Source organism: Notolepis coatsorum, assembly GCF_963971535.1.
Source record: "Notolepis coatsorum genome assembly, chromosome: 9".
In the NCBI taxonomy this organism is placed as follows: domain Eukaryota; kingdom Metazoa; phylum Chordata; class Actinopteri; order Aulopiformes; family Paralepididae; genus Notolepis; species Notolepis coatsorum.
This window is the reverse complement of record NC_140173.1, coordinates 32,143,552-32,166,952: the sequence shown is the minus strand read 5'-3', so window position 1 is coordinate 32,166,952 and position 23,401 is coordinate 32,143,552. Positions and strand designations below refer to the sequence as shown.

Genomic DNA, 23,401 nt, shown 5'->3' with positions numbered 1-23,401 from the left:
AACACAGTGTAACGGGGCTGGCACGAAACCCATCTCAATACCTTGAACTAGGACACTAGAACCACAGGAAGATTTCTCAGACAGAGGTAGTACATCAGAGAGGATAAAGGATTGTGAGGCTCCAGTATCTCGTAAGATCTGAACTGTACACTGATCTTTTGGATCCCCTGTCAAGGAAACTAAACCCTTGGAAGTAAATGGCCTGAAACAAGGATCGAGAACATCCTGATCATTGTGCATCTGTTGATCGGAATCAGGTGCCATTTTAATCAGACCAACCCCTTTGGGTTGTCTAAAGTTCTGAGAGGACGGTTGCTGCTTACGTTTCAATGTTAAACAGTCAGAAATAACATGACCAGATTTATGACAGTAGTAACATGTCCGCTCATCTTTTGAGCGTGGAGGTGACATTTTTGGTCGGGGATGTGTGAATTCTGAATGGTTGGGGACAGAAGGTTTCCGAGAGAAATCATGGGGGAGAAACGAGTCACGCCAATCTACAAACACAGTTTTATGGGTTAGCGCAAACTCATCAGCTAATACAGCAGCTTGCTGCAGAGTGGACACTTTCTGCTCACTCAGGTAAATTACAATACGCTCTGGCAAACGATTCTTAAACTCTTCTAATAGAATGAGTTCTCTGAGAGAGTTAAGATCTGAGGCCTTGCTTGCTGCACACCATTTATCAAAGAGACTTCCCTTCTCTCTAGCAAACTCTACAAAGGTCTGGTTGACAGCTCTCTTGCGACTGCGAAACCTCTGCCTATAAGCTTCGGGCACAAGCTCATATGCACGAAGGATGGCAGCCTTCACAGTATCATACAATAGACTATCTTCTAGGGAAAGTGTTGAACAAACCTCTTGGGCTTTACCAGTCAATTTGCATTGAAGCAACAAAGGCCAGACCTCTCTTGGCCAGCGCAATGAAGCAGCAATACGCTCAAACACATTAAAATAAGTATCAACTTCGGTCTCTCGGAACGGAGGCACCAAAGCAATGTGTTTACTTATATCAAAAGTGTGTGATGAATAAGCTGTGGAGGAGGACATACCCGGGCCTTGTGGAGGAGTCGGTGTAGCAGAGTTGGATTCACTCCTTAGGACTTCCAGCTCCAACCTCCGCAGTCTGAGCTCTTTTTCCACTTCATGTTCAAGCTCCAACCTGCGAATGTTAACAGCCCTTTCATTTTCTGCCTCAAGCTCCATTCTACGAAGCCGATACTCCGCCTCACGTGCTTGTGCCTTCTCCTGAGCCTCCATCTGGAGACGGGCTATTCTAACCTTGACCTGGGCCCCTTCTCGAGACCCAGTTGACACAGGAGAGGTCAAGTGAAAATGTGGCAATGTGACGTTCACACCTGCCTTTTCAGCACCATGGGCTTGCTCCTCAGAAGGCGGTGCTTCCGTAGGTTCACCAGGAGGACTTGCATGTTCATCAGAGACCGCAGGTAAAACAAGCGTCCCCTGCTCCAACAGCTTATCTACCACAAGACACCTGATATCCTGCTTAAGATGCTTTTGTTGAACCGAGAGTTGAAAATGTGTGGCAATCTCCACTAAGTCTGCCTTGCGGCAGCTATCTAGCGCTTCCCAAGTAGGATTGCTCAAGAATTTCCCCAGATCAAAAGTACTAACTGCCATTATTTTTTCTTACACAAATGCCATTTTTACACAAAGTAATTAATAACTATACAAGTGTAAACAAACAGTTCACCAAATCCATCAACCAACAATTGAACACGGGTTACAAAATCCAGACAGAGCCCCCATTTATGTTACGACCCCTGTGTGTCTAAGGGTAAAGGGCTGTAACATAACAGTTGGTTGATAGAAATGATGGACCAGGTTTGTAAACAACAATGATATTTATTGGTAGATGCAAAGGAAGCACATGTAGCTCAGGGGTGAGCCCAGGCCAAAACAACAAACAAACACCACTATACTCCAAATAAACCCAATCTAATCTATGGTAAAAGAAATTACATTACCTAAACTACTCTTACCTAACCAAAACAGGAGAAAACAATATCCAAAGGAAATGGCAGCTCACCCCATCTGTGCTTCCTGAGAAAGGAAGAGAAAAACACATTAATGATACATACAACAAAATGGAAACATAACAAAACAATCTATAGGTAACAATGCTCTCTCTGCGGCCATACAATCACAAAGGCACTTTCACTATTACAAAGGCCTATAAACAAAAAGGGATATTATCAAAGTACAATGCCACAAAATAACACTAGGCCTAGCCTCATGCCAGAGAGAGAGAGAGACTGAAGTGAGAAGCCATGTTTTAACAGGTGTGGGGTGATCCATGATTGGGTGGTGTGGATTGAGTGTTGGAGTCTGGAAAGCCATCCACCAATCACTGCTGTGTTGCAATAATGGAAGGATTAGCCTGGCAGGGACCAATGGGGAAGGGAGCAATGGCTGGAGGGAGGAAACAAAATGGAGAACACACACACATGGAGACACACACTGGGGAATATATACATTGGGATGTAACAATGATGTTGTGTGCCCTTAATTGCGATTGGTTCTATGCATTGGGATTGTCTTATATATTGTGCTAAAGGCTCTAATGATAAAGCGAATAGTCCGGGACTAAGAGGGCAACCCTGTCTGGAAGAGCGCGATACCGGAAAGATTTCGGAGGTGATTATACCTGTTGTAATCATGGCCGATGGGTCTTTGTATAATACTTTAATCATATCAATGAATCCTTTCCATCTCCATAGACTTATAGTACTGACAGGATGATCAAAGTGGTGGCAGAGAATGGGTTAACATTTTGACGAAAACAAACTTATCATTGTACATTTTGATCTATGTACATGTATGATGTTACCCCGAATATGTAAAGCCGCGGGCACCGACACGATTTACACCAATCATTGTTTAAGAAGCACAGTGAAGTTACCGGTTATTATTTCGTATAACACACTCCACGTGACCCCAGAACCTCAATGTAAATAAACCATAATCACCCTACAAAAACAGTACTGTATTTGTAAATCTGGTATGTCATAAATGTATAGATGTAGCAGTACTGTCTATCTGTATGTCTGTAAACTTGTGCATAACAGAGTGTGGCTCTATAGCAGAGTCATTTTATATGAAGTTTGTTGTTAGATGGCATGCTTTGTAGCAACGTCCCTCTGCTTCAAAAGGACACTGTCACACGAAGCGAGTTCACTGGATGCCCCGGACACAATGGAAGTATGGATATTTTCGTAACGAATAATTAAAAAAAGATACAGTCAACTGGAATATGTTAGTTGTTTACACAATGTTGGATTATGTAATTGGTTTGTCATGACCCGTTGTCAAAACAATAATACATTTATATGAAGTTTGTTGTTATTATGGCATGCTTTGAAGCAACCTCCCTCTGCAAAGAGGCAACTTTTTTTTCTTTTTTTGACCTACTTTTTCTGTGGATGGTTTTGTGAATAAATCTCCATTATGCTTCAATTACTGTGTGTTTATTCTATAGCAATAAGGTTGGGTGAATTCGGCCATTGTATAAAAGTATTACATCACTTGAAGTCGTGTTATACAAATTAGATCACGCCTATGGGGGTCTAACGACCCTCGGCTGCGCCTCGGGCCTAACAACCACCCATAGGCGTGATCTAATTTGTATAACACACTCCGTCGCGTGATGTAATGCTTAATTATTTTACCTTTTCTGATGAGACCTTGTTGAAAACACACATACACACACACACACACACACATCATACTCCTTTTATATGGAATATCTTGGGTTCTCAATGCGTCCACCTGAATAACATGGATATTATTAACCCTTTCGCTACCACTCTACCAAATGGTTGAACCCTTTCACTGCGACAATACAAATGGTTAACCCTTTCACTACCACACTAAACCTCTGTAGTGTGGTAGTGTAAGGTTAACCTTCTGTAGTGTGGTAGTGAACGAGTTAACCTTCTGTAGTGGTAGTGAAAGGTTAACCTTCTGTAGTGTGGTAGTGAACGAGTTAACCTTCTGTAGTGTGGTAGTGAAAGGTTAACCCTCTGTAGTGTGGTAGTGAACGGGTTAATAACGGTGAGTGTCTTGTGTCTCCAGCATCATGAACTCGCTGGTGATAGTGTTGTTCCTCTCCGGGATGGTGGCTATGATCATGCTGAGGACGCTCCATAAAGACATCGCCAGATACAACCAGATGGACTCTGTGGTGAGTAGAGCTGCCTCTCTCCGCTAACCCTCTCCGTGCTGGTCTCGTCTTGTCTCGTCCTCTCTCCGTTAACCCTCTCTGTGCTGGTCTCGTCTTGTCTTGTCTCGTCCTCCGTTAACCCTCTCCGTGCTGGTCTCGTCTTGTCTCGTCCTCTCTCCGTTAACCCTCTCTGTGCTGGTCTTGTCTCGTCTCGTCCTCTCTCTCCTCGTTAACCCTCTCTGTGCTGGTCTTGTCTTGTCTCGTCCTCTCTCCTCGTTAACCCTCTCTGTGCTGGTCTTGTCTCGTCTCGTCTCGTCCTCTCTCCTTGTTAACCCTCTCTGTGCTGGTCTTGTCTCGTCTCGTCCTCTCTCTCCTCGTTAACCCTCTCTGTGCTGGTCTTGTCTCGTCTCGTCCTCTCTCCTTGTTAACCCTCTCCGTGCTGGTCTCGTCTTGTCTTGTCTCGTCCTCTCTCCGTTAACCCTCTCCGTGCTGGTCTCGTCTTGTCTTGTCTCGTCCTCTCTCCGTTAACCCTCTCTGTGCTGGTCTCGTCTTGTCTTGTCTCGTCCTCTCTCCGTTAACCCTCTCTGTGCTGGTCTCGTCTTGTCTTGTCTCGTCCTCTCTCCGTTAACCCTCTCCGTGCTGGTCTCGTCTTGTCTTGTCTCGTCCTCTCTCCGTTAACCCTCTCCGTGCTGGTCTCGTCTTGTCTTGTCTCATCCTCTCTCTCCTCGTTAACCCTCTCCGTGCTGGTCTCGTCTTGTCTCATCCTCTCTCCTCGTTAACCCTCTCCCTGCTGGTCTTGTCTTGTCTTGTCTTGTCTCGTCTCATCCTCTCTCCTTGTTAACCCTCTCTGTGCTGGTCTTGTCTTGTCTCGTCTCGTCCTCTCTCTCCTCGTTAACCCTCTCTGTGCTGGTCTTGTCTCGTCTCGTCCTCTCTCTCCTCGTTAACCCTCTCTGTGCTGGTCTTGTCTCGTCTCGTCTCGTCCTCTCTCTCCTTGTTAACCCTCTCTGTGCTGGTCTTGTCTCGTCTCGTCCTCTCTCTCCTCGTTAACCCTCTCTGTGCTGGTCTTGTCTTGTCTCGTCCTCTCTCCTCGTTAACCCTCTCCCTTCTGGTCTTGTCTCGTCTCGTCTCGTCCTCTCTCCTTGTTAACCCTCTCTGTGCTGGTCTTGTCTCGTCTCGTCTCGTCCTCTCTCTCCTCGTTAACCCTCTGTGCTGGTCTTGTCTCGTCTCGTCCTCTCTCCTCGTTAACCCTCTCTGTGCTGGTCTCGTCTTGTCTTGTCTCGTCCTCTCTCCGTTAACCCTCTCCGTGCTGGTCTCGTCTTGTCTTGTCTCGTCCTCTCTCCGTTAACCCTCTCTGTGCTGGTCTTGTCTTGTCTCGTCTCGTCCTCTCTCCTCGTTAACCCTCTCTGTGCTGGTCTTGTCTTGTCTCGTCTCGTCCTCTCTCTCCTCGTTAACCCTCTCTGTGCTGGTCTTGTCTTGTCTCGTCTCGTCCTCTCCTCGTTAACCCTCTCTGTGCTGGTCTTGTCTTGTCTCGTCTCGTCCTCTCTCTCCTTGTTAACCCTCTCTGTGCTGGTCTTGTCTTGTCTCGTCCTCTCTCTCCTCGTTAACCCTCTCTGTGCTGGTCTCGTCTCGTCCTCTCCTCGTTAACCCTCTCCTCTGCTCTGGTCTCTCCGTGTCTGCAGGAGGACGCCCAGGAGGAGTTTGGCTGGAAGCTGGTCCACGGAGACGTGTTCCGGCCCCCCAGGAAGGGGATGCTGCTGTCCGTCTTCCTCGGATCGGGGACTCAGATCTTCATCATGACCTTCGTCACTCTCTGTACGTTGTATCTGTTATATCTACGTTAACAAGTCGTTTCATCTCGGGGCAGTAAGACTCCAATAATGTTGCTTATTTAGAGAAAATCCTTGAAATGCGTTGAATTATATTGAAACAAATTAAATGTATATTGAAACTAATTAATTTATATTGAAACGAATTATTCAGATTCAGATCAGATTACTTTATTCACCATTTATGTAAACAATGGAGCGTTATACAACAGTACAGTGCATAAACTTTTTTCACAAATAAGAATAATAATAATAAATAAAGTGCAAAACAGGACAGCAAACATTGAGCTTTATTGGCATGAAAAATAATAGCAGCAACAAAATAATACTGTTGTTCATGTATTAATACTGAACTATTGTTATGATCATATTAATAACATGCATACATACATATTCTTATTATGTTATATTAATATATTATTATCTCTCTACCTCTGTCTCTGTGTCCGCCTCTCTCTCTATATATATATATATTATATATCATCATATTTTTTCTAGTGCTGCCAGGCGATTAAAAAAATTCATCTAATTAATTACAGGATTTGTAATGAATTAATCTAATTAATCGCATTTTAATCGCATAACCATTTTATGCCTGATATTCTATATTCTATAATCATATTTCAAATTGCATGTGTCCGGATGGCAGAATTCAGTACTGTATCTATAAAACCTTCTGTTTAATCATCTTCCATCTATTAATTTGCTTAGATTTTTCAGGTCTGGTCAATTTGAGCATGGTGTTATTCACAGTCAAAGATTAAAAAAAAATTATTGATATTCTCATTTGGTTCATTACAATTTACTAAAAATAAAATTTTCATTCAATCAATCACTGCGCAGATTGATTGATTGAATGAAAATGTTATTAACAGATTTCAGAATGGGTACAATACAGTACGGCTCAATACACACAATTGTTAAGCGGATGCAGACCAGAAAAAGACTTTCGTCTTGTTTACATCAGGGTCCCCCATTTTCAATTCATAATGAATTGTAAGTAAGGGTGCAACTTGCACCGTGCAATCCATTCTTTGTGGATCTAGCCCACAGTATTTCTGACACTGGGAATACATTCCCTGAGATTCATAGATGTCCCTAGAATCAGATACCAAGAACATGCAAATGGACCATATTAAAAAAAAAAGTCTGTAAATGTGTATTCTACATTCTTATGGAATGAATGAGATAAAAAAAGAAATTATATAAAAAAAAAATGTAATTAATTCTGAGTTAATTTTCATAACGCGATAATTTGCTGTGTAATTAATTAATCTAATTAACGCTGTAACTGAGGGGTACAATTCCCTGACTGTATTGAATAAGTATGGTATCATTAAACCACTACTGTCTTATGTACATTACTACTGGCCATACAGTACACAGGTATATGAGATGAACACTTCCACAATGACACGGTTCCACAACAAATATAGGTTAGAATAATATTTATTAGCAGCACGAAGATTATCTTACATTACTTGAGAATTAGAGTCGCGCTTGTAAGGCGAAGAATGTGCATGAATAGGTCAAGAGCGTAAGTCCATTAGAATATTACGCAGGAGATAATGAATACCACCTGTATCGTAGGAATTATATCTATGGTACACTAGTAGGTCCGCTGGAGACACCAAGGGGGTTCCCACCGGTTGTAAGCCAGCAGGGGAGAAGAATGTTCGAATGCAAAGTCTGGATCAACGGGGAATCAATAAGCTCCAGCTACGGGAGACGGTACATTACTCCCTTGATCGGCAGACGAAAGCAGCAGCTGTAATCCAAGTATGCGTGCAGCATAGGTGAAAGCCAGCCAGCCTCTCCTAGAGACGGGCTCGAGTGATGTTCCTCACGGGTAAATCCCACACCGTAGTGGGTGTAGACGATTCTCCTCCGCTCCAACAGCCACAGGACCAAAGCAATAATCCAGCCGAAAAGGGCTCTGTAGTCGCCGGTGTAGGTTATCCAGTGTACATATCCACACGGTTCTCGTCTAGGGCTCCTCGGATGACGGCACCAGGTTAAGCCGCCCAGCCTGGATAAGCACACTAGCTCGGTACGAGGAAGCGTTGGTAATGCTGGTCACTGTAGAACGGTAGCCGCACGATACACTATACATAATAGATTATTACTTAAATAATAGAATAGGTCGAACTCGACGATACAGCGTTAAACTCTGACACTTCAGCTATCAATTCGCACGCGGTCTCAAGGCTCTATTTCGGGGCAAAACGGGCCCACTTCACAGCACGTTGTATCGTGGTGTGAGGCTTCAACTTATTGGTTAACATACTGCTGTATTCACCTGCGCCGTATTTATACGTTAGGTGAACAATCTAGTACCAGCCTTATTTCTGTCTCGTATTCTTGCGCAGAGCCGGTCATGTCCAGGCAAGCCTTGGCGGTGACTTTGAACTAGACATTGGGGGTATGGCAGTGGCGCCTAGGGGATCACTATCCAATAGGAGAACGAAATATTATGGTCTGTACTAGGTAAAGGGATATTCCGTGTATATGTACAAAGAATATACAAGGGATATCAGACGATATACAAATACTATACAATATATCTCAAGTAATAAATATATATATTCGGTTTAATCTGACCCTTCGTAACAGCCGCCTCCTAATTAGTCCGCACCTAATTAGATAAGCAGAGACAGATTAACCGCACTGTCCACTACTCAATGTCCGTTGTGAGGGTAGGGCAGTTCACAAAGTCAGGGGGTCATGGTCGTCATCAAGAGAGTCGGGGAGCCTTGGCAACTCTATCAGCCTCGCCACGGGTCGGGTGTATGTCCGCCCCTGGACGAGCACTTCTGCCGCTCTGACCTTTCCGTCGGCACCAGTGATCACTTTGCCCACGCGGCCGGCCGGCCACGCAGCTCGGGGTAGTGACTGGTCTATGATCACGACGACTGTGTCCACTTTTAAGTTGTCCCCGTCCTTGACCCGCTTCTGACGGGCTGGAAGGGATGGTAGGGGGGTTAGGAGGAAGCGGGCCTGAGACTGCTTTGATCTGTGCTTGGCTGCGCCTCCACCTCCTCCGTCTGTTTCTCTTGTTTGCTCTGTACCCCGTCTGAGGAGGGGCCGGTTCCGGCCGCCCCATCAAGGAGTCGCTTGGGGTGCTGGGTTCGAGGTCAGCTACGTCTGGAGCGCAGCTGAGGGGGGTGGAGTTCCGAACTCCCTCTTGTGCCCCCGGTTCTCTCACAGGCCTCTCGCTTAATGTCAATAGCCTCTCAACGGGCTGTACGAGGGAGTGGCCTTTGTGTGTAGGCAGCGTGTAGACGTGGGTTGACTGTCAAGTCCGTAGAGGGGGCCCTGGAGCGTCCACCCCAGTCGGGTCTGAACCGCGACTGGGCATCCTTTGGGTCCGATGTGGGCCGCCTCAATTGGGAGAATGAGGTCCGCGTGGTCGGAGCCGATGAGCAGGGTCGGTGTGGCGCCGTCGATAAGCGGTATAGGTAGTTGACGTAGGTGCACATACTTCGCCATCAGCTGTGGGATGGGGTAGGTGTACTGTGATAGGCCTATGTCGTGGCTGGTGAAGACGTTGGTAATACTATACTGCTTCTCGGGCTGGTCCACCGCTGCTATCTTGAAGGAGACCTTTTCACCTTTTATGGTCTTCTGGTCCCTTCTGATGGTGCGTATGGTCATGGTACCTTTGGCACCCCGCAGGCCCAACTGGGCTGCGGCGGAAGCGAGGAGGAGAGTCTTTTCAGACCCATCGTCCAGGACGGCGTAAGTGTCCAGGACCTTGTCCTCGTAGCTCAGGAGCACTCTGACCACTTTGATGAGCACTCGGGGGGTCCCGCTATGCTGGTCAATGTGGAGCACTCCTGTTGGTCGGTTGCTTTGGATCGTCTGGGGTGGTGCCGACTCGCGGTCGTCCGAGTAGCACCGTGACTCCCAGTGTCTGCTGTAGCAGTCGGGACACCAGGGAGTGGTCTGGTGGATCTTTGGTACTGGTGCCACCGCCTCGGCCTGGTACATTACCGTGACGGGCCCACTTTGTTGTCCTGGCGGACGCCTGTTGATGTCATGCAGGACCTCCAAGTGGGCGCCGCCGCACCTGCTACACTTCTTCTTCAAGCGGCACTCAGCTGCCATATGGCTGCGCGCGCAGCGGAAGCAGCGGCGGTGGTCCTTGATCCACTGACTCACCTCGTCCGTGGTCAGCTTCCCGAAAGTGTCGCATTGATACAGCCGATGTTCCCCTTCACAGTACTGGCATTCAATCTTCCACTCCTCTTTCGTCGAGGGGGTGTTGTGGTTCTTGTGCTGCGGTACTGATTCGGCTTGGTGCATAACGGTCACCGACCAGCGGTTATCGTTTGATCCCCGAGGTCCTAGTCTTGGGCTTGGTCCACTCCATACGAACGTGTCCAGTCGTAAGCTGCTGACCTCCCTGGCGAGGAACTCAGACAGGTCTAGGAGGGATGCCTCTGGGCCGTTGGGGTCACGGTGGTCTCTCTGCCGCCGAAAACGCTCTTGTCGGGCGGGAGGGAGCTTCTCTAATATCCTCTCTACATTAGAGTTAGCGTACAGTTCGTATATCCCTTTTTCCTTTTGGGACCCCAGCATCCCTACCAGGGACTGTACCTTGATAGAGAGGTCATCTAGTGCTCTGTTGTCTCTGGCTGGGGGGAGACGGTCGATGTCTCTCATCTCTTGTATCACGTAGTCCCATATGCGTCCATAACGTTGGTCGAGGGCTACTAGAGCCGCGGTGTATGGGGTAGTAGAGTTGGAATATGCCAGCGCTATATTGTGCGCTCTGGGCACCTTCAGGTGCTTGAGTAGGATAACATACTTGTACGTCTCATCGGGGACATCGGACATCATTGTCTCTAAGCACATTCGTAGCTCTGTGTACTGTGCTCTGTTCTCGTGTGTGAAGTCCGGGAACGTCGGTGTGCCAAGGTACGATGCCATGGATGGCTGGCACATCGGTGAGCGTTGGGGGAGAGGCCTCCTGGGCGAGTCTCCCCGTACGTGTCGTCGTGGGCTGGTACTTGGTGGGTACCGAAGCTCGGGTACCCAGGTGCTGTTCCTCGGGGCTGGCGGTGCGTCAAACTCACCCGTGAGTTGAGTCGGGGGTTTGTAACGCAGGGCCTCGGGGCTGACGTATGGGCTGTACTGGGCCTCCTGGTCCAGAGTACGTTGCTGCTGGTCGGGGCTGTACTGGGCCTCCTGGTCCAGAGTACGTTGTTGCTGGTCGGCTTGACATTCCTCCTCCTCCTCTTCCTCTTCCTCTGCTAGGTCCTGGAGTCTTCTGTTCAGTCTCTCGGCGTGGTCCGGTTTTTCCCGGTTGCTGGGTCTCGTATGGACCGGCCGGGGAGGGGGTTCGGAGACGTGGACAGGATCCTCCTGTTGGCGGGGTCCCGGGTCGCTTGGTCGGGTAGGGGAATGTGTCCTAGACCCTTGTCGTGATGATCTCCGGGAGCTCCGTGCGGAGAGAGGGGGTGTCGCCATGGCAATCAATTTGTCCATCGTCTGCGCCTGCAGCCGGTCGCGCTCTGCCTCGCGCTGGGCATGGGAGGCGTCGCGCACTGCTTCGCGCTGGGCATTGGCGGCGTCGCGCTGTGCATTGGCGCTGGCATGGGCGGCGTGGAGCTGTGCATTTGCGGCGTCGCGCTGTGCATTGGCGGCGGCGTGCTGCGCATCGGCGCGGCTTCTCTCAATGTTCTCTTCCGTCTGAAGGCGTCTGGTCTCCAGTCTTATGCGGTCGTCTTCACTCCTTTGTTGCGCCTGGAAGCGCTCTCGCTCGGTTGCAGAATGTTCGCGTTCACTGAGGGCTTGCGCTTGGAGTTGCGCGTGAAGGCGCTCTCGTTGGTCTGCAGCTCGTTCGCGCTCGGTGGAGGCTGCCAGGGTGGCGATGAGTGCCTGCGCCAGCATCTTGTCCGCTTTGCTGGGGGAAGACACAGGCGGAGGTCATCGGCTTCTGGCAGTGCTCGTTGGAGATCCGTTCTCCTGTCGCGCTCCGAGGAGGTCCATCTCCTGGGTGTGCGTCTCTTCTGGTAGTGGGTCGGGTTCCGTCCCTGGAGGGCTTTCTTTATCCTGGAGCTCTCCGGGGACTACCTCGTTGGCGTCGGCGGGGGGTAAAGTCATGTCAGGTCCCTCCTGGTCCCCCCCGTGAGCTTGGTCAGTTACGTTAGAACCCACTAGGGTCTCTACTGGCGGGGTCGCCTGGTCGGTAGGGTTTGACATACTTTTACTATCCGCTTTTTCCGCTTTTAACGTCTGTATAAAGCTAGGTAGTAGACTGACAGCGTAGTCCTCTAGGTAAGAAGGTGGCTGTCGTCTGCGCGTCGGGCGATCTAGCTTAGGAGAACCGTTTGTGGAGTGTTCATCATTGGCCATGTTAATATTAATATTATATTAATATTACGCTAATTACCCTCCGGCTCGAAGGACCAATTGTAACTGAGGGGTACAATTCCCTGACTGTATTGAATAAGTATGGTATCATTAAACCACTACTGTCTTATGTACATTACTACTGGCCATACAGTACACAGGTATATGAGATGAACACTTCCACAATGACACGGTTCCACAACAAATATAGGTTAGAATAATATTTATTAGCAGCACGAAGATTATCTTACATTACTTGAGAATTAGAGTCGCGCTTGTAAGGCGAAGAATGTGCATGAATAGGTCAAGAGCGTAAGTCCATTAGAATATTACGCAGGAGATAATGAATACCACCTGTATCGTAGGAATTATATCTATGGTACACTAGTAGGTCCGCTGGAGACACCAAGGGGGTTCCCACCGGTTGTAAGCCAGCAGGGGAGAAGAATGTTCGAATGCAAAGTCTGGATCAACGGGGAATCAATAAGCTCCAGCTACGGGAGACGGTACATTACTCCCTTGATCGGCAGACGAAAGCAGCAGCTGTAATCCAAGTATGCGTGCAGCATAGGTGAAAGCCAGCCAGCCTCTCCTAGAGACGGGCTCGAGTGATGTTCCTCACGGGTAAATCCCACACCGTAGTGGGTGTAGACGATTCTCCTCCGCTCCAACAGCCACAGGACCAAAGCAATAATCCAGCCGAAAAGGGCTCTGTAGTCGCCGGTGTAGGTTATCCAGTGTACATATCCACACGGTTCTCGTCTAGGGCTCCTCGGATGACGGCACCAGGTTAAGCCGCCCAGCCTGGATAAGCACACTAGCTCGGTACGAGGAAGCGTTGGTAATGCTGGTCACTGTAGAACGGTAGCCGCACGATACACTATACATAATAGACTATTACTTAAATAATAGAATAGGTCGAACTCGACGATACAGCGTTAAACTCTGACACTTCAGCTATCAATTCGCACGCGGTCTCAAGGCTCTATTTCGGGGCAAAACGGGCCCACTTCACAGCACGTTGTATCGTGGTGTGAGGCTTCAACTTATTGGTTAACATACTGCTGTATTCACCTGCGCCATATTTATACGTTAGGTGAACAATCTAGTACCAGCCTTATTTCTGTCTCGTATTCTTGCGCAGAGCCGGTCATGTCCAGGCAAGCCTTGGCGGTGACTTTGAACTAGACATTGGGGGTATGGCAGTGGCGCCTAGGGGATCGCTATCCAATAGGAGAACGAAATATTATGGTCTGTACTAGGTAAAGGGATATTCCGTGTATATGTACAAAGAATATACAAGGGATATCAGACGATATACAAATACTATACAATATATCTCAAGTAATAAATATATATATTCGGTTTAATCTGACCCTTCGTAACAAACGCGATAAACTGACAGCCCTAATTTTTTCATAATGTTATCTCCTGTGCTAGCACAAGCGCTAACATAGCTTTGGAGTGGAGACATAACACATAATACATATAATAACACATGGAGATATACCAATTTATAATTTTTGGCCGCTGACTGTTAGTCTTTTAAATCTGAAGCCAAAAAGTACATTTTGTTCCCTGTTTTTCAGCATTTGAATACATGCATCTGTCGTTCTCGATCAGTTGAAATCACTTCAGATTCAGATGTTTATTTGTCAGGTCTTTCATACATTAGACCAGGGGTTCCCAAACGTTTTCAGCTCGAGATCCAAACTTACAAAAATACATCATGAATTTTTTTACGTTTAATTAATTTATCCACTCTGGTTGGATGGTGTATATGTATGTATTGTGCTGTATATTGACAATACATTTTAATCAAATCTCATTTTGAAATCGCTACCTGTTGAGTGGATCACCATGGTGCAATGCAATCACCTCCGAAGCTGGCTTCCACTGTCGTGTCCATAGGCAGCGTAGCGATTTCAAAATGAGATTTGATTAAAATGTATTGTCATTATACAGCACAATACATTATTATTATTATTATTATTATTATTATTATTATTATTATTATTATTATTATTATTATTATTATTATTATTATTATTAATAATAATAATTATTATTATTATTATTATTATTATTATTATTATTAGTTATAGTTACTTATTTTGTATATTGTTGTTATTTTGTATATTTTACAGTATTGTAACCTTGTTTTATTGTATAGTATTTTATGTTTCTCTTTTATTACTTGTGTGATTTTATATTCCACTACTGCATCTTAAGTTTGAGTCCCAAATCGTGTTGTATGCAAATATAATGACAATAAAGTACAATCTAATCTTAACATGTTATAATCAATAATAATAACTAGGGATGCTCGATATTGGCTTTTTTACCTATACCGATATTGTCCAACTCTTAATTTCCGATACCGATATCAACTGATACCGATATATGCAGGGTTTCCCCCCCCCAAAAACTGAATAATTTCAGGTAATTAACATTACTTATTACATGGCGTTTTAACATTCGCCGAAATGCTTGATTGTGATTGGTCAATAGCGCTCGTCAGAGGTCCGTTATTACTCGATAACGGACCTCTGCCGAACAATAATGACCGCTGTGCGCAATCAAGCCCACTGACACACTGCAGCAGTGCAATCAGTCCACACACCTGCCGGCGATAATAATAACTTTATTTGGGCTGACAGCGGACGGAGCCACAGAACAACTGTGTCTGCATTTGATCTCGTCTTGTCGATGGTGTAAAATGAATTAGGTATATTGTTAGTAAGTTAGCCATGTAATAAGCGGGATAATGTATAGCTATACTCGGTCATTGTCGCAAAATAATTGACCTTCACTACGTTTAGAACACCTCGGCGAGGCGCCTCGGTATTCTAAACTCTGTGTCGGTCAACTGTATTGCAACAATGACCTCGTAGCTATACATTATCTCTTACATATCTCTTGTTGTGGAATTAACACAACATTATGCATACTTTTGATGATAAATAAAATCAGAATTTGTTCTTACTTGCTTGCCTGGGTAAATAAAGGTTATAGAAATGTAAAAAAAAAAAAGAAAAATTGAAACCGATACCGATATTTTCCGATATGACATTTTAATGCCGATATCGGCCGATAATATGAGACATCCCTAATAATAACCATTATATTAGTAACGTACGTACACATTATGATTATGATGATGAAAGGTTCCGTGTCTCCCTGTGTGTGTGTGCAGTCTTCGCCTGCCTGGGATTCCTGTCGCCTGCTAACCGCGGGGCCCTGATGACCTGCGCCGTCGTGCTGTGGGTGCTGCTGGGGACCCCCGCTGGATACGTGGCCGCGCGCCTCTACAAGTGTAAGAGGGGGAGGGGGGGGGCCTCTACAAGTGTAAGAGGGGGAGGGGGGGGGCCTCTACAAGTGTAAGAGGGGGAGGGGGGGGGGCCTCTACAAGTGTAAGAGGGGGGGGGGGGGCCTCCACAAGTGTAAGAGGGGGGGGGGGGGGGGCCTCTACAAGTGTAAGAGGGGGGGGGGGGGCCTCCACAAGTGTAAGAGGGGGGGGGGGGGGGGGCCTCTACAAGTGTAAGAGGGGGGGGGGGGGCCTCCACAAGTGTAAGAGGGGGGGGGGGGGGGGGCCTCTACAAGTGTAAGAGGGGGGAGGGGGGGGGCTTCTACAAGTGTAAGAGGGGGAGGGGGGGGGCTCTACAAGTGTAAGAGGGGGAGGGGGGGGCCTCTACAAGTGTAAGAGGGGGAGGGGGGGGGGCCTCTACAAGTGTAAGAGGGGGAGGGGGGGGGGGCCTCTACAAGTGTAAGAGGGGGAGGGGGGGGGCCTCTACAAGTGTAAGAGGGGGAGGGGGGGGGCCTCTACAAGTGTAAGAGGGGGAGGGGGGGGGCCTCTACAAGTGTAAGAGGGGGGGGGGGGGCCTCCACAAGTGTAAGAGGGGGGGGGGGGGGGGGCCTCTACAAGTGTAAGAGGGGGGGGGGGGGCCTCCACAAGTGTAAGAGGGGGGGGGGGGGGGGCCTCTACAAGTGTAAGAGGGGGGGGGGGGGCCTCCACAAGTGTAAGAGGGGGGGGGGGGGGGGGCCTCTACAAGTGTAAGAGGGGGGAGGGGGGGGGCTTCTACAAGTGTAAGAGGGGGAGGGGGGGGGCTCTACAAGTGTAAGAGGGGGAGGGGGGGGGCCTCTACAAGTGTAAGAGGGGGAGGGGGGGGGGGGCCTCTACAAGTGTAAGAGGGGGAGGGGGGGGGGCCTCTACAAGTGTAAGAGGGGGAGGGGGGGGGGGGCCTCTACAAGTGCAAGAGGGGGGGGGGGCCTCCACAAGTATAAGAGGGGGGGGGGGGCGCGCCTCTACAAGTGTAAGAGGGGGAGGGGGGGCTCTACAAGTGTAAGAGGGGGAGGGGGGGGCTCTACAAGTGTAAGAGGGGGAGGGGGGGGGGCCTCTACAAGTGTAAGAGGGGGAGGGGGGGGGCTCTACAAGTGTAAGAGGGGGAGGGGGGGGGGCTCTACAAGTGTAAGAGGGGGAGGGGGGGGGCCTCTACAAGTGTAAGAGGGGGAGGGGGGGGGCTCTACAAGTGTAAGAGGGGGAGGGGGGGGGGCCTCTACAAGTGTAAGAGGGGGAGGGGGGGGGCCTCTACAAGTGTAAGAGGGGGAGGGGGGGGGGCCTCTACAAGTGCAAGAGGGGGGGGGCCTCCACAAGTATAAGAGGGGGGGGGGGGCGCGCCTCTACAAGTGTAAGAGAGGGGGGGGCCTCTACAAGTGCAAGAGAGGGGGGGGCCTCTACAAGTGCAAGAGGGGGGGGGGGCACCTCCACAAGTGTAAGAGGGGGAGGGGGGGGGCCTCTACAAGTGTAAGAGGGGGGGGGGGCTTCTACAAGTGTAAGAGAGGGGGAGGGGGGGGGCCTCTACAAGTGTAAGAGGGGGAGGGGGGGGGCCTCTACAAGTGTAAGAGGGGGAGGGGGGGGGGCCTCTACAAGTGTAAGAGGGGGAGGGGGGGGGCCTCTACAAGTGTAAGAGGGGGGGGGGGCTTCTACAAGTGTAAGAGAGGGGGAGGGGGGGGGCCTCTACAAGTGTAAGAGGGGAGGGGGGGGGGCTCTACAAGTGTAAGAGGGGGAGGGGGGGGGCCTCTACAAGTGTAAGAGGGGGAGGGGGGGGGCTCTACAAGTGTAAGAGGGGGAGGGGGGGGGCCTCTACAAGTGCAAGAGGGGGGGGGGCCTCCACAAGTATAAGAGGGGGGGGGCGCGCCTCTACAAGTGTAAGAGAGGGGGGGGCCTCTACAAGTGCAAGAGAGGGGGGGGCCTCTACAAGTGCAAGAGGGGGGGGGGCACCTCCACAAGTGTAAGAGGGGGAGGGGGGGGGCCTCTACAAGTGTAAGAGGGGGGGGGGGCTTCTACAAGTGTAAGAGAGGGGGGGGGCTTCTACAAGTGTAAGGGGAGGGGCGCTTCCACAAGTGTAAGAGGGGGGGAGGGGGGGGGCTTCTACAAGTGTAAGAGGGGGGGGGGGGGGGCCATGCGCCTCTACAAGTGTAAGAGGGGGAGGGGGCACGCTTCTACAAGTGTGAGAGGGGAGGGGGGGCACGCTTCTACAAGTGTAAGAGGGGGAGGGGGCACGCTTCTACAAGTGTAAGAGGGGGAGGGGGGGCACGCTTCTACAAGTGTAAGAGGGGAGGGGGGGCACGCTTCTACAAGTGTAAGAGGGGAGGGGGGGCACGCTTCTACAAGTGTAAGAGGGGAGGGGGGGCACGCTTCTACAAGTGTAAGAGGGGAGGGGGGGCACGCCTCTACAAGTGTAAGAGGGGGGGGGCACGCCTCTACAAGTGTAAGAGGGGGAGGGGGGGACACGCCTCTACAAGTGTAAGAGGGGAGGGGGGGGCACGCTTCTACAAGTGTAAGAGGGGAGGGGGGGCACGCTTCTACAAGTGTAAGAGGGGGAGGGGGGGACACGCCTCTACAAGTGTAAGAGGGGGAGGGGGGGGCGCCTCTACAAGTGTAAGAGGGGGGAGGGGGGGCACGCTTCTACAAGTGTAAGAGGGGGAGGGGGGCACGCCTCTACAAGTGTAAGAGGGGAGGGGGGGGCACGCTTCTACAAGTGTAAGAGGGGAGGGGGGGACACGCCTCTACAAGTGTAAGAGGGGAGGGGGGGGCACGCTTCTACAAGTGTAAGAGGGGAGGGGGGGGACACGCCTCTACAAGTGTAAGAGGGGAGGGGGGGGCACGCCTCTACAAGTGTAAGAGGGGAGGGGGGGGCACGCTTCTACAAGTGTAAGAGGGGAGGGGGGGCACGCCTCTACAAGTGTAAGAGGGGGAGGGGGGGGCACGCCTCTACAAGTGTAAGAGGGGAGGGGGGGGCGCTTCTACAAGTGTAAGAGGGGGAGGGGGGGGCACGCTTCTACAAGTGTAAGAGGGGAGGGGGGGGCACGCTTCTACAAGTGTAAGAGGGGAGGGGGGGCACGCCTCTACAAGTGTAAGAGGGGGAGGGGGGGCACGCCTCTACAAGTGTAAGAGGGGAGGGGGGCACGCTTCTACAAGTGTAAGAGGGGGAGGGGGGGGCACGCTTCTACAAGTGTAAGAGGGGAGGGGGGGGCACGCTTCTACAAGTGTAAGAGGGGGAGGGGGGGCACGCTTCTACAAGTGTAAGAGGGGAGGGGGGGCACGCTTCTACAAGTGTAAGAGGGGAGGGGGGGGCACGCTTCTACAAGTGTAAGAGGGGAGGGGGGGGGGCGCACGCCTCTACAAGTGTAAGAGGGGAGGGGGGGGGGCACGCTTCTACAAGTGTAAGAGGGGAGGGGGGGCACGCTTCTACAAGTGTAAGAGGGGAGGGGGGGGGGCGCACGCCTCTACAAGTGTGAGAGGGGAGGGGGGGCACGCCTCTACAAGTGTAAGAGGGGGAGGGGGGGCACGCTTCTACAAGTGTAAGAGGGGAGGGGGGGCACGCTTCTACAAGTGTAAGAGGGGGAGGGGGGGCACGCTTCTACAAGTGTAAGAGGGGAGGGGGGGCACGCTTCTACAAGTGTAAGAGGGGAGGGGGGGGCACGCCTCTACAAGTGTAAGAGGGGAGGGGGGGCACGCCTCTACAAGTGTGAGAGGGGAGGGGGGGGGCACGCCTCTACAAGTGTGAGAGGGGAGGGGGGGCACGCTTCTACAAGTGTAAGAGGGGAGGGGGGGGGCACGCTTCTACAAGTGTAAGAGGGGAGGGGGGGGCACGCCTCTACAAGTGTAAGAGGGGAGGGGGGGCACGCTTCTACAAGTGTGAGAGGGGAGGGGGGGCACGCTTCTACAAGTGTAAGAGGGGGGGGGGGGCACGCTTCTACAAGTGTAAGAGGGGAGGGGGGGCACGCTTCTACAAGTGTGAGAGGGGAGGGGGGGCACGCTTCTACAAGTGTAAGAGGGAAGGGGGGGGCACGCTTCTACAAGTGTAAGAGGGGAGGGGGGGCACGCCTCTACAAGTGTAAGAGGGGAGGGGGGGCACGCTTCTACAAGTGTGAGAGGGGGAGGGGGGGCACGCTTCTACAAGTGTAAGAGGGGAGGGGGGGCACGCTTCTACAAGTGTGAGAGGGGGAGGGGGGGCACGCTTCTACAAGTGTAAGAGGGGGGGGGGGGCACGCTTCTACAAGTGTAAGAGGGGGAGGGGGGGCACGCTTCTACAAGTGTAAGAGGGGAGGGGGGGGCACGCTTCTACAAGTGTAAGAGGGGAGGGGGGGGGCACGCTTCTACAAGTGTAAGAGGGGAGGGGGCGCACACCTCTACAAGTGTAAGAGGGGGAGGGGGGGACACGCTTCTACAAGTGTAAGAGGGGAGGGGGGGCACGCTTCTACAAGTGTAAGAGGGGGAGGGGGGGACACGCTTCTACAAGTGTAAGAGGGGAGGGGGGGCACGCTTCTACAAGTGTAAGAGGGGAGGGGGGGCACGCTTCTACAAGTGTAAGAGGGGAGGGGGGGCACGCTTCTACAAGTGTAAGAGGGGAGGGGGGGCGCTTCTACAAGTGTAAGAGGGGAGGGGGGGGCGCACGCCTCTACAAGTGTAAGAGGGGAGGGGGGGGGCACGCCTCTACAAGTGTGAGAGGGGAGGGGGGCACGCTTCTACAAGTGTAAGAGGGGGAGGGGGGGCACGCCTCTACAAGTGTGAGAGGGGAGGGGGGGCACGCTTCTACAAGTGTAAGAGGGGAGGGGGGGCACGCTTCTACAAGTGTAAGAGGGGAGGGGGGGGGCGCTTCTACAAGTGTAAGAGGGGAGGGGGGGGGCACGCTTCTACAAGTGTAAGAGGGGGAGGGGGGGCACGCTCTACAAGTGTAAGAGGGGGAGGGGGGGCACGCTTCTACAAGTGTAAGAGGGGGAGGGGGGGCACGCTTCTACAAGTGTAAGAGGGGGAGGGGGGGCACGCTTCTACAAGTGTAAGAGGGGAGGGGGGGCACGCTTCTACAAGTGTAAGAGGGGGAGGGGGGGCACGCTTCTACAAGTGTAAGAGGGGGAGGGGGGGCACGCTTCTACAAGTGTAAGAGGGGGAGGGGGGGCACGCTTCTACAAGTGTAAGAGGGGGAGGGGTGGCACGCTTCTACAAGTGTAAGAGGGGAGGGGGGGCACGCTTCTACAAGTGTAAGAGGGGGAGGGGGGGCACGCTTCTACAAGTGTAAGAGGGGGAGGGGGGGCACGCTTCTACAAGTGTAAGAGGGGCAGGGGGGGCACGCTTCTACAAGTGTAAGAGGGGGAGGGGGGGCACGCCTCTACAAGTGTAAGAGGGGGGGGGGGCACGCTTCTACAAGTGTAAGAGGGGAGGGGGGGCACGCTTCTACAAGTGTAAGAGGGGGGGGGGGGGGGGGGGGCGCTTCTACAAGTGTAAGAGGGGGAGGGGGGGCACGCTTCTACAAGTGTAAGAGGGGGGGGGCACGCCTCTACAAGTATAAGAGGGGAGGGGGGGGCACGCCTCTACAAGTGTAAGAGGGGAGGGGGGGCACGCCTCTACAAGTGTAAGAGGGGAGGGGGGGGGCACGCTTCTACAAGTGTAAGAGGGAGGGGGGGCACGCTTCTACAAGTGTAAGAGGGGGAGGGGGGGCACGCTTCTACAAGTGTAAGAGGGGAGGGGGGGGCACGCTTCTACAAGTGTAAGAGGGAGGGGGGGCACGCTTCTACAAGTGTAAGAGGGGGAGGGGGGGCACGCCTCTACAAGTGTAAGAGGGGAGGGGGGGCACGCCTCTACAAGTGTAAGAGGGGAGGGGGGGGGCACGCTTCTACAAGTGTAAGAGGGAGGGGGGGCACGCTTCTACAAGTGTAAGAGGGGGAGGGGGGGCACGCCTCTACAAGTGTAAGAGGGGAGGGGGGGCACGCTTCTACAAGTGTAAGAGGGGGGGGGGGGGCACGCTTCTACAAGTGTAAGAGGGGAGGGGGGGGGGCGCGCCTCTACAAGTGTAAGAGGGGGAGGGGGGGCACGCTTCTACAAGTGTAAGAGGGGGGGGGGGGCACGCTTCTACAAGTGTAAGAGGGGAGGGGGGCACGCTTCTACAAGTGTAAGAGGGGGGGGGGCACGCTTCTACAAGTTTAAGAGGGGAGGGGGGGCACGCTTCTACAAGTGTAAGAGGGGGGGGGGGCACGCTTCTACAAGTGTAAGAGGGGAGGGGGGGCACGCTTCTACAAGTGTAAGAGGGGGGGGGGCACGCTTCTACAAGTGTAAGAGGGGGGGGGGGGGCACGCTTCTACAAGTGTAAGAGGGGGGGGGGGGCACGCTTCTACAAGTGTAAGAGGGGAGGGGGGGCACGCTTCTACAAGTGTAAGAGGGGGGGGGGGCGCACGCCTCTACAAGTGTAAGAGGGGAGGGGGGGCACGCCTCTACAAGTGTAAGAGGGGGGGGGGGCACGCTTCTACAAGTGTAAGAGGGGAGGGGGGCACGCTTCTACAAGTGTAAGAGGGGGGGGGGGGCACGCTTCTACAAGTGTAAGAGGGGAGGGGGGGCACGCTTCTACAAGTGTAAGAGGGGGGGGGGGGCGCACGCCTCTACAAGTGTAAGAGGGGAGGGGGGGCACGCCTCTACAAGTGTAAGAGGGGAGGGGGGGGGCACGCTTCTACAAGTGTAAGAGGGGGGGGGGCACGCTTCTACAAGTGTAAGAGGGGAGGGGGGGGCACGCCTCTACAAGTGTAAGAGGGGAGGGGGGGGCACGCTTCTACAAGTGTAAGAGGGGGGGGGGGCACGCTTCTACAAGTGTAAGAGGGGGGGGGGGCACGCTTCTACAAGTGTAAGAGGGGAGGGGGGGGGGCACGCTTCTACAAGTGTAAGAGGGGAGGGGGGGGGGCACGCTTCTACAAGTGTAAGAGGGGAGGGGGGGGGGGCACGCTTCTACAAGTGTAAGAGGGGAGGGGGGGCACGCTTCTACAAGTGTAAGAGGGGGAGGGGGGGCACGCTTCTACAAGTGTAAGAGGGGAGGGGGGGCACGCTTCTACAAGTGTAAGAGGGGGGGGGGGCGCCTTCTACAAGTGTAAGAGGGGAGGGGGGGGCACGCTTCTACAAGTGTAAGAGGGGAGGGGGGGGGCACGCTTCTACAAGTGTAAGAGGGGGGGGGGCACGCTTCTACAAGTGTAAGAGGGGAGGGGGGGCACGCTTCTACAAGTGTAAGAGGGGGGGGGGGGGCGCGCCTCTACATGTGTAAGAGGGGAGGGGGGCACGCTTCTACAAGTGTAAGAGGGGGGGGGGGCACGCTTCTACAAGTGTAAGAGGGGAGGGGGGGGCACGCTTCTACAAGTGTAAGAGGGGAGGGGGGGGCACGCTTCTACAAGTGTGAGAGGGGAGGGGGGGCACGCCTCTACAAGTGTAAGAGGGGAGGGGGGGGCACGCCTCTACAAGTGTAAGAGGGGAGGGGGGGCACGCTTCTACAAGTGTAAGAGGGGAGGGGGGGGGGCGCCTCTACAAGTGTAAGAGGGGAGGGGGGGCACGCCTCTACAAGTGTAAGAGGGAGGGGGGGGCACGCCTCTACAAGTGTAAGAGGGGAGCGGGGGGGGGGGCGCTTCTACAAGTGTAAGAGGGGAGGGGGGGGCACGCCTCTACAAGTGTAAGAGGGGAGGGGAGGGCACGCCTCTACAAGTGTAAGAGGGGAGGGGG

General features: G+C 52.1%; 1 pseudogene across 1 annotated transcript in view; it reads left to right on the top strand.

Moving 5' to 3' along the window:
• LOC311234573 (transmembrane 9 superfamily member 2-like) overlaps window positions 1-23,401 on the top strand; it is a 98,844-nt pseudogene that overhangs the window by 50,482 nt on the left and 24,961 nt on the right. Inside the window, exons 8-10 of the transcript XR_014621076.1 lie at window positions 4,096-4,204; window positions 5,863-5,995; window positions 15,563-15,682. The product of XR_014621076.1 is annotated as a transmembrane 9 superfamily member 2-like (transcript). The remainder of the gene's footprint in view (window positions 1-4,095; window positions 4,205-5,862; window positions 5,996-15,562; window positions 15,683-23,401) is intronic.